An 8,432-nucleotide genomic window follows, 5' to 3' on the forward strand; every position below is an offset into this window, starting at 1 on the left:
CTCTTTCCAGTCCCTCACTCTCATTCTTTGGGAAGACCTCCTTAAGATAAACTGCTTGTACTTAAGCCCCTGTCGCAGGCTCTGCTTGGTGGGCACCAAGACTAAGACCTCCTCCATTCCCAATTTTCTTAACCAGTTTACCTTCCTGGTTCTGCAGGCCTTTGCAGCTGTGACCCTGTCCTGGAGACTCTCCTTTAGCGACTCACTCCAGGTATTCTACACCATGACCACCCAGAGCAAGTCCTCAGGCACTCCAGGCAACATCAAAGCCCTTTGCTAGTGCTGTTTGCTTTGCTTGAAACCCCACTCCTGCAGCCCTATGCCGATTCCCTGCTCCCCTCCTTCCATCAGCAAATTCCTACTCAGCCTTCAAGGCCAGCTTCAGTTTAGATTCTTCTGTGGACCCTTACCTAACTCCTCCACACTCCAGCATCTTTAAAGGCTGAGGAGAAAGAACTAGGAGAGAGGGAGAGATTGCAGATAGAGGGAGAAGACACTGATGGAGACTGCTCTTGTTGGAGATGATGGGAAGGGCATCAGGGGTGCAGATGCAGGTGCTTATCTCTAAAAGGTGAAGGATTCTTCATTCTCTGAGATAGGAGTAATGATAGCCAAAAAACTATCTACTATGTGCCTGGCACGTTCTGAGTGTTTTCAAAACATTTAACAAGTATAAGCCTTTCTTCCTCACAGAGACTCTTGTATCCTGTGAGGTATGTATTATTATTATCCCCATTTTACAGATTAGAAAATTGAGGCACAGAAAGGTTAAGTAACTACCCAAGACCACACAGCTGGTACATAGTCAGATTGCCAGGTAATCTGGTTTCAAAGTTCATGCTCTTGACCACTATGTCTCACGGTTTCTTAAGGGAAGCTAATGTAGAAAATACCTACTTAGGGAAAAGAAAGCTGAGATGGGTGATGTTAGTTGACCTAAATTTTCCCAATGGAGCAGGAGACAAAGCCAGCCAGTGTGGTTGTAGGAGGTGGTGACCTTGTTTGAATTTGACTAGAAAGTGAAAAAGAAGGAAGAGTAAATTGGTCTTGGTCTTGTTTTTCAAAAGCTCCTAAAATATAAATAACACTGTGCCTGCCCCTTAGAACATTGTCAAGTTCTTGGCAACTACTACTTTTGCCCAATGGCACCATTCCTCTGTTGTTGGTTTTCCTTGTGGCACTTCCAGAAACCACAGTGCTTGAGGCTCTGACATATTTTGGAAATGATACAGGAATGAACAGACTGTCCAGGACATGGGGGAACATGCTTCTGGAAAAAGTACCTTTGCTTTCCCCAGCATTGCTGTAAACACCTAGGATGGATTTGGGGGTGTTTGGTAGTCTGGCATAGTCTGGGTGGTTTCCAGAACAGAGGGGCACCAGTCTTCATGAGAGTGGAAAAGATGTCTCCTGCCCAGCAAATTCTCATGCCCAGAAGGGTGGTTTATCCACAGCCATGAATCTCCCTGTGGAATGTATTTGCTTCTATTTGTGTTATTGCCTGCTTTACACAACCATCTTCAAAGTTTTCACATCCTTACCATTAAATAAACGTTACATGCTTGATGTCTGTGGGAATCTTTCCATTGTCTCATAACCATCCTGTGAAGACATGCACAACTGATTCACCACAACACAGGCAGGAATATAGCTGCATGGAGTGATGGAAGGACGATATGCCTGATTCAGGGATGCAACACTCAACTACGTTTAACAAATTTAGTCAGGAGCCTAAATCGAAGTAAACAAACCAAACAACCAAAAGTGTGGATGCATATATGGGTAAAGTAATGGGAAAAAAAATGTGGGAAAGGGAAATTGCATTTTCCCATTGAGGCTGGTTTTTCCATATTTAGTTTTGTGAAAATCTTGTTTGCATCATCATCTTTGCTTTATGAAGCAAGGCTAAAAGCCCTTTAGTTATGGCAATTATTTTTCACTCATGGGATGGTAACAAAAGATAGAACAAGAATGAAGAACAAAAGGTAATATTCTGAAAACAATCAGGCTGTTTTCACCTCAGGGCTTCTTGAGGTGAGGCTGGAGTTCTCAAGCTTCAGTGTGCACTAGAATCCCTGGGGTGCTGGTTCTTTAGCCCCACCTTCAGGGATCTGGATTAAGTAAACCTGGGCTTGAACCCAGAAACCTGCATTTTGAGCAAGTACCTACGGTGAACCTGATTGGGGGGCAGTACCCACAGTGGTTTAGAGGGAATGTTTTTGTTTTAAAAGATAAGAAAATGAAGACAAGGTATTGTTTTCAAGCTTCAATTAACTTATTGCTGGGATTATTATTAAAATGAGTAACCTAGCAAAATCTCAATATTTGGTTGAGTTTGCCTAAACTGTCAATGTTTGTTATATGTACTATTTCAAATGCATAGTATTCCCTTATCATCGTTTTGTTGGCTGCAGAATCTGTAGTGATAGCTCCATTTTATTTGTAATATGTGTCTTTTCTCTTTTTAATCTTTGTCAGTCTTGCTAGAGATTCGTTGGTTTTATTGATCTTTTCAGAGAATTGCTTCTGCGTTCGATTAATTTTCCTCTATTGTTTTTCTGTTTTCAATTTCACTGATTTCTTCTCTTCTCTTTAGTATTTCCTTCCTTAGGCTTGCTTTGAGTTTATTTTGCTCTTCTTTTCCTAGACTGTTGAGGCAAGTGCTTGTATTATCAATTTGAGAATTTTCTTTGTATCTAATTATACATTTAACACTGTAAATTTCACTCTCAGCACAGCTTTAGTGCTAATGTGTTGTGTTTTCACTTTGTTCAGTTTAATATATTTTTAAAAATTTCCCTTGAGACTTCCTCTTTGACGTGGATTATTTAAGAGTGAGGAACGTATTGCTTAACTTCCAAGTGTTTGTGGAGATTTTCCTATTTTTGATTTCTAGTTTGATTCCCCTGTGGTCAAAGAATGATGCTTGATTTTTTTTTTTTTTTTTTTTTGGCTGTGCTGCATGGCTTGTGGGATCTTAGTTCCCTGACCAGGCATCAAACCCACACCCTTGGCAGTGAAAGCATGGACTGCTAACCACTGGACTGTTGGGGAATTACCTGCCTGATTTCAATTTTTTAAAATTTGTCGAGGTTTGTTTTATGGCCCAGAATATGGTCCATTTTGGAATATATTCTTTGGGAACTTGAAAAAAAAATGTATTCTGCTGTTGCATGGAATATTCTATGAATGAGTAGATCATGTCAATTGATAAGTTTTTGAGTTCTATATCCTTGCTGATTTTCTATCTAGTTGTCCTGGTAATTGTTGAGAAAGGAGTGTTGAAGTCTTTAACTATTGTGAATTTGTCTATTTCTCCTTTCAGTTTCATCATTTTTGCATCACATATTTTGAACCTTATTATTTGGTGTATCTAAATTTAGGACTGCTATATCTGCTTGGTGGATTGACCCCTTTATTATTATATAATGTCTCTAGTGATTTTCTTTGCTCTGAAGACTTATCTGATATTCATATAGCCACTACTGATTTTTATTTTTTTGCGGTACGTGGGCCTCTCACTGTTATGGCCTCTCCCACTGCGGAGCACAGGCTCCGGACTTGCTCAGTGGCCATGTCTCACGGGCCCAGCTGCTCCGTGGCATGTGGGATCTTCCCGGACCGGGGCACGAACCCATGTCCCCTGCAACGGCAGGCAGACTCTCAACCACTGCACCACCAGGGAAGCCCCACTACTGCTTTTTAAATGAATGTTTTCATGATATACCTTTTTTCATCTTTTTACTTTCAACATGCTTATATTGCTATGTTTAAAATGAGTTTCTTAACACAACATAAAACAACTATAGCCCAATAAAGAAAGAAAAAGTAAAAAAAAGAAAATAAAGTGAGTTTCTCATAGACATCATATAGTTATGTCATGATTTTTAATCCACTCTGCCAACTTGTGTCTTTTAATTATTGTATTTAAACCATTTCCATGTAATTATTGATATGTTAGGACTTAAAACTGCCATTTTATTTTTTGTTTTCTGTTCTCTCTGCTTTTTGGTTCTGTTTTCTTTTTCCTACCCTCCTGGGGGTTACTTGAACATTGTTTAGACTTCATTTTAATTTATCTATAGTGTTTTGGTGGTATCTGTTTGTATAACATTTTAAATGGTTGCTCTAGGTATTACATTATGTATACCTAATATGTTACCGTTTACTAGTGTCGTCCTTTTACTATTTCAAAGGAAGTGTAGCAAACTTACCCCTGTTACTTTCCTTTACCCTTGCTTCCTTACAATTGTCTTAACTATTTCCTCCACATACATTTAGAACCATGTCAGACAGTGTAATATTTTTTGCTTCAACTCTCAAACATAATTTAGAAAACTGAAGAGCAGAAGGGAAGTCTATTGTCTTTACCCATATTTTTGGTCCTTGTATTTCCAAAGTTCCTACTATTATCATTTCCTTTTTGTTTAGAGAACTTTCTTTAGCTATTCTTTTAGGGTAGGTATGCTGGTGACAGATTCTCATAGTTTTCATTCATCTGGGAATGTACTGTCTTTCTCTTCCTTCCTAAAGGTTATTTTTGCTAGATATAGGATTCCGAGTTGACAGTTCTTTCTTCCAGCACTTGAAAAATGTTGTGCCACTTCCTTCTGGCCTCTGTGGTTTCGAATAAGCAATACACTTTCATTCAAATAGTTTGTTGCTATGGATGGCATGTCATTTCTCTCTTACTGCTTTGAAGAGTTTTTCTTTTTCATTTTCAGAGGTTTGACTATAATGTGTTTTGGTATGGATTTCTTTGGATTTCCTTATTTGGGATTTTCTCCCAAACTGAATCTGTAGGTTTATGTTTTCTGCCAAATTTGGGAAGTTTTCACCATTATTTCTTTGAGTCCTTTCTCAGCCCCTTCCTCTTTCTCCTCCCTTTTTAGAATTCTGATGACACAAATGTTCAATCTATTGTTATCATCCCACGAGTCCCTGAGGCTATGTTCATTTCTTAAAAGTATGTATTTCTTTCTGGTTGTTCAGGTTGGGTGATTTCTATCATTCTATCTTCTATTTCACTGAATCTTTCCTCTGTCCCTTTCATTCTGCTCGTGAGCCCATTCACTGGGTTTTTTATTTTGGTTATTGTATTTTTCATTTCTAAAATTTCCATTTCACACTTCTTTATATCTTCTATTTCTTTGTTGAGGCTTTCAATTTTTTTCATTTGTTTCAAGTGTGTTAATTATTGCTCATTGAACATTTTTGCGATAGATAATTTAAAATGTTTGTCAGGTAATTCTGTCATCTCAATGTTGGCATCTATTAATTGTCTTTTTTATTCCATTTGAGATCTTCCTGTTTCTTAGTATGACAGATGACTTTCTCTCAAAATGTGGACATTTGGGTAGCATTTTGTTATGAGACCTTGGATCTTAATTAAACCTTCTGTATCAGCTGGATTCGTGAAGCCCTGCTCCAGCAGGGACAGGGCAGCAGAACATTGTGACAGCCAAGTGAGGCTGGAAGTTCAGGTTTCCCACTTGGCATCTATTGACATTCAAGAGGAGGCTCTTTATTACTGCCTTTCAGGGGTGGGAGTTCTGGCTCCCCGTTTGGCCTCCACTGACACCTGCCTGGCTGGAAGGGGTTGGAGTGCCTTGTTATTGCTCCCCAGATAGCCTCAACTGACACCCAGTGGCCTCATCACTGCTGGGCAGTGGCGAGGATCCTGACTCATCAGTAGGCCTCCTCTGATCCATGCCACTGGGGATGTCAGGGGGCACTAAGTGGAGATGGAAGTCCAGGCTCCCATGTGATCTCCAATGACACTGCTAGAGTGGGAGCTCATTACTGGCTGATGGGAATGCAAGTCCAGTTTCTCTACTTGGCCTTCTCAGATGCAACCCTGGCAGGGGTGTTGGGATGCCTGGTGAGGGTGGAAGTCTAGCTCCCCACTCAGCCTTTGTTGGCATGGGTGGGGTTGGGAACCACAGGTTTTTCTGTGGTATTTGCCTAGAGTATAGCTGTTTTTGTCTGAACATTTACTATCTTGCTTGGCTCCCCTTCTTCTAGTCCTTTGGCTAGAGACAGCAGCCTTTTGTCGGAGCTTTTTAAACATCTGCACTTATTTATTGAGTAGCTGGCTTCCTTAGCTATTGTACAAGTCTGGGATATATGAGGCGAACAGAAAATCCAGGGTACTCACGACCATATCATTCCTTGCATCTTGAGGTCCCTAGCCATTGGAACTTCCTTTCTCCACCTTTCTGATTATTCCTATGATTGTCTTACATATAACATTTTACTTAGCAGGAGGACTAGAGAAAAGTATATCCTCCCCACCTTCCCAGAAGCAGAAGCCCAGGGCTATAAAAATACATCTCCACAAAACTAATGTGAGCTATGAGCTATAGCTACTATTTCTACTTAATATTTTATTATAGGGATTCTCTTTAGGCTATAAGTCCCTGAAAAGCACCACTTTTAATTGTTGTATAACATAGCATTGCTTCGATGGCCTTTTTGTGACATTTAGTCTGTTTTCAGTTTTTCACTAGTGTAGATAACATTAAGTAAACATATTTTCCTGATAACTGTCCAATTTTCTGATTATTTTCTTAGGTTATATTTCTAGAAGGGGAGTTGCTAGATCAGAAGAGGAAAAAAAATTAAAAGGCCCTTGATCTATATTTGTTTCCAGAACAGTTGTACTGATTTTGACTCCTAGAAGCAGACCATGAGCACGCCAGACTTACTATACTCTAACGCTGAATATTATCAGTTAGGAAAATTTGCTGATTTAAAAGGAAAAAAGAGTATTTTAAAATTTTACACAGGGTTTCTTTGATTAATAGTGAGGTTGAACTTCATTACAATACTAGTTCAATAACTTCACCAACAACATGGAAGCTTAAAAAAGAAATCATCATGTTCCAATTTAAAGCTTGATAATATTATTATGGTATGATATGGTATCATAATATCATGATAATATATGATAATATTATAATATTACATGAATCTCCATATGTGATAAAATTGCAGAGAACCATGTACCCACATAGAAACATATACAAAGGAGCACATATAAAGCAGGTGAAATCTGAATAAGGTCTGTGGATTGTACCCATGTTAATTTCTTGATTTTGATATTGTACGGTAGTTATATAAATTGTTACTAGTAGAGGAAACAGGCTGATGGCACCTCTCTGAACTATTATGTAAACATTGATAATCGGTATCTTCTGTTTTATTTTCATAAACATTATTCTTTTGGGGTGTCTGAACCAGTCTGGCTCTTAAATTAGTTTCTTTCAAAGTTTTTCTGTTTAGATCAGGGACAAGAGAAGCCTCTATTCTCTTGTCACACCTGAAATCTGATATGGGGACTTGTCTCTGGTCATGCGGAGGCCTCGCTCCTATTGGGCATATCAGATGACTGGCCAAGACATTGCTTCATGCCTTGTTTCTGATTCATACCTGAACCTGGAGTTGCTACTTTCCACTTCACTATTCTGCTGGGTAAGACATTGTGTCTCCACCCATTTAACCCCAAATGAAAATGGAGTCTGTTCTGTCTTTTGTTTTTCCTAGAAGGAGCTCTTATAATTGTCCACAGATCCTATGATACTGGGGACTTATGAAGAATACTGACAGGGTGGTCTCTGATCAAAAGTAAGAATAGGCACATAAAATGATTGAGTTTTAGAATAGTAAATAATTCTCCAAAGACTATAATAATAGTAAAAACGTTTCAACTAAAAAGAGATCAGTGTGTAAGAATATTCCTAGGCTGTCAGGATCTTTCCTGTCAGGCAGGACCAGGGTCAGGATTTAAAAGACTGTTTTTGAATTATATCTGCTCCCATCATAATAAAACTCCAAATACAACTTTCACAGTTATGATTTGGGTCATGTAAAACATATTCACTTAGACATTAAAGTTAATGTGCTTTGTAGTTATATTCCCAAAGGACAGAATTGACAAAATATTTTATCCAAAAGAGGTGAGGCTTTGAAAATAGGCTTGTGTGTCCAGATCAGAGAGGGTTATTGTTTCACTCGACCTTGGATTAGTAGGAGGGAGTTTGAAGCGCCACATCCAGTTTGTGACATCACACTTTAATGTGGCAAGAATATACTAGCAGTTTCTCAAGTGTGGGTCTTAGGCCACCTGCATCAGGAGGGGAGACCTAAACATTCTGATTCAGGTCCCATTCTAGATATTTGACTACAACAGAACATGGGGGTGGGGTGTGGCTGGCAGGCTTCCTCTCATCTTTACAAGCATTCCAGGTGATTCTTAGGCCGCTGAAGTTTGAAGCCAAAACAGAGCTCCTAGGGTTTTGAGAGACCCTAGGATCCATGTCATCTGACTTTCAAAGGGAACTGTAGTTATTCGGTTTGGAGAAGAGCACGTTTGGAGAGGGATTGATAACTGCCTTCATTTTTTAAGAACTGTCACAGAGACTTATTCTCAC

This window comes from Lipotes vexillifer, unplaced genomic scaffold (genome assembly GCF_000442215.2).
Source record: "Lipotes vexillifer unplaced genomic scaffold, Lipotes_vexillifer_v1.1 scaffold1212, whole genome shotgun sequence".
Taxonomy (NCBI): Eukaryota; Metazoa; Chordata; class Mammalia; order Artiodactyla; family Lipotidae; genus Lipotes; species Lipotes vexillifer.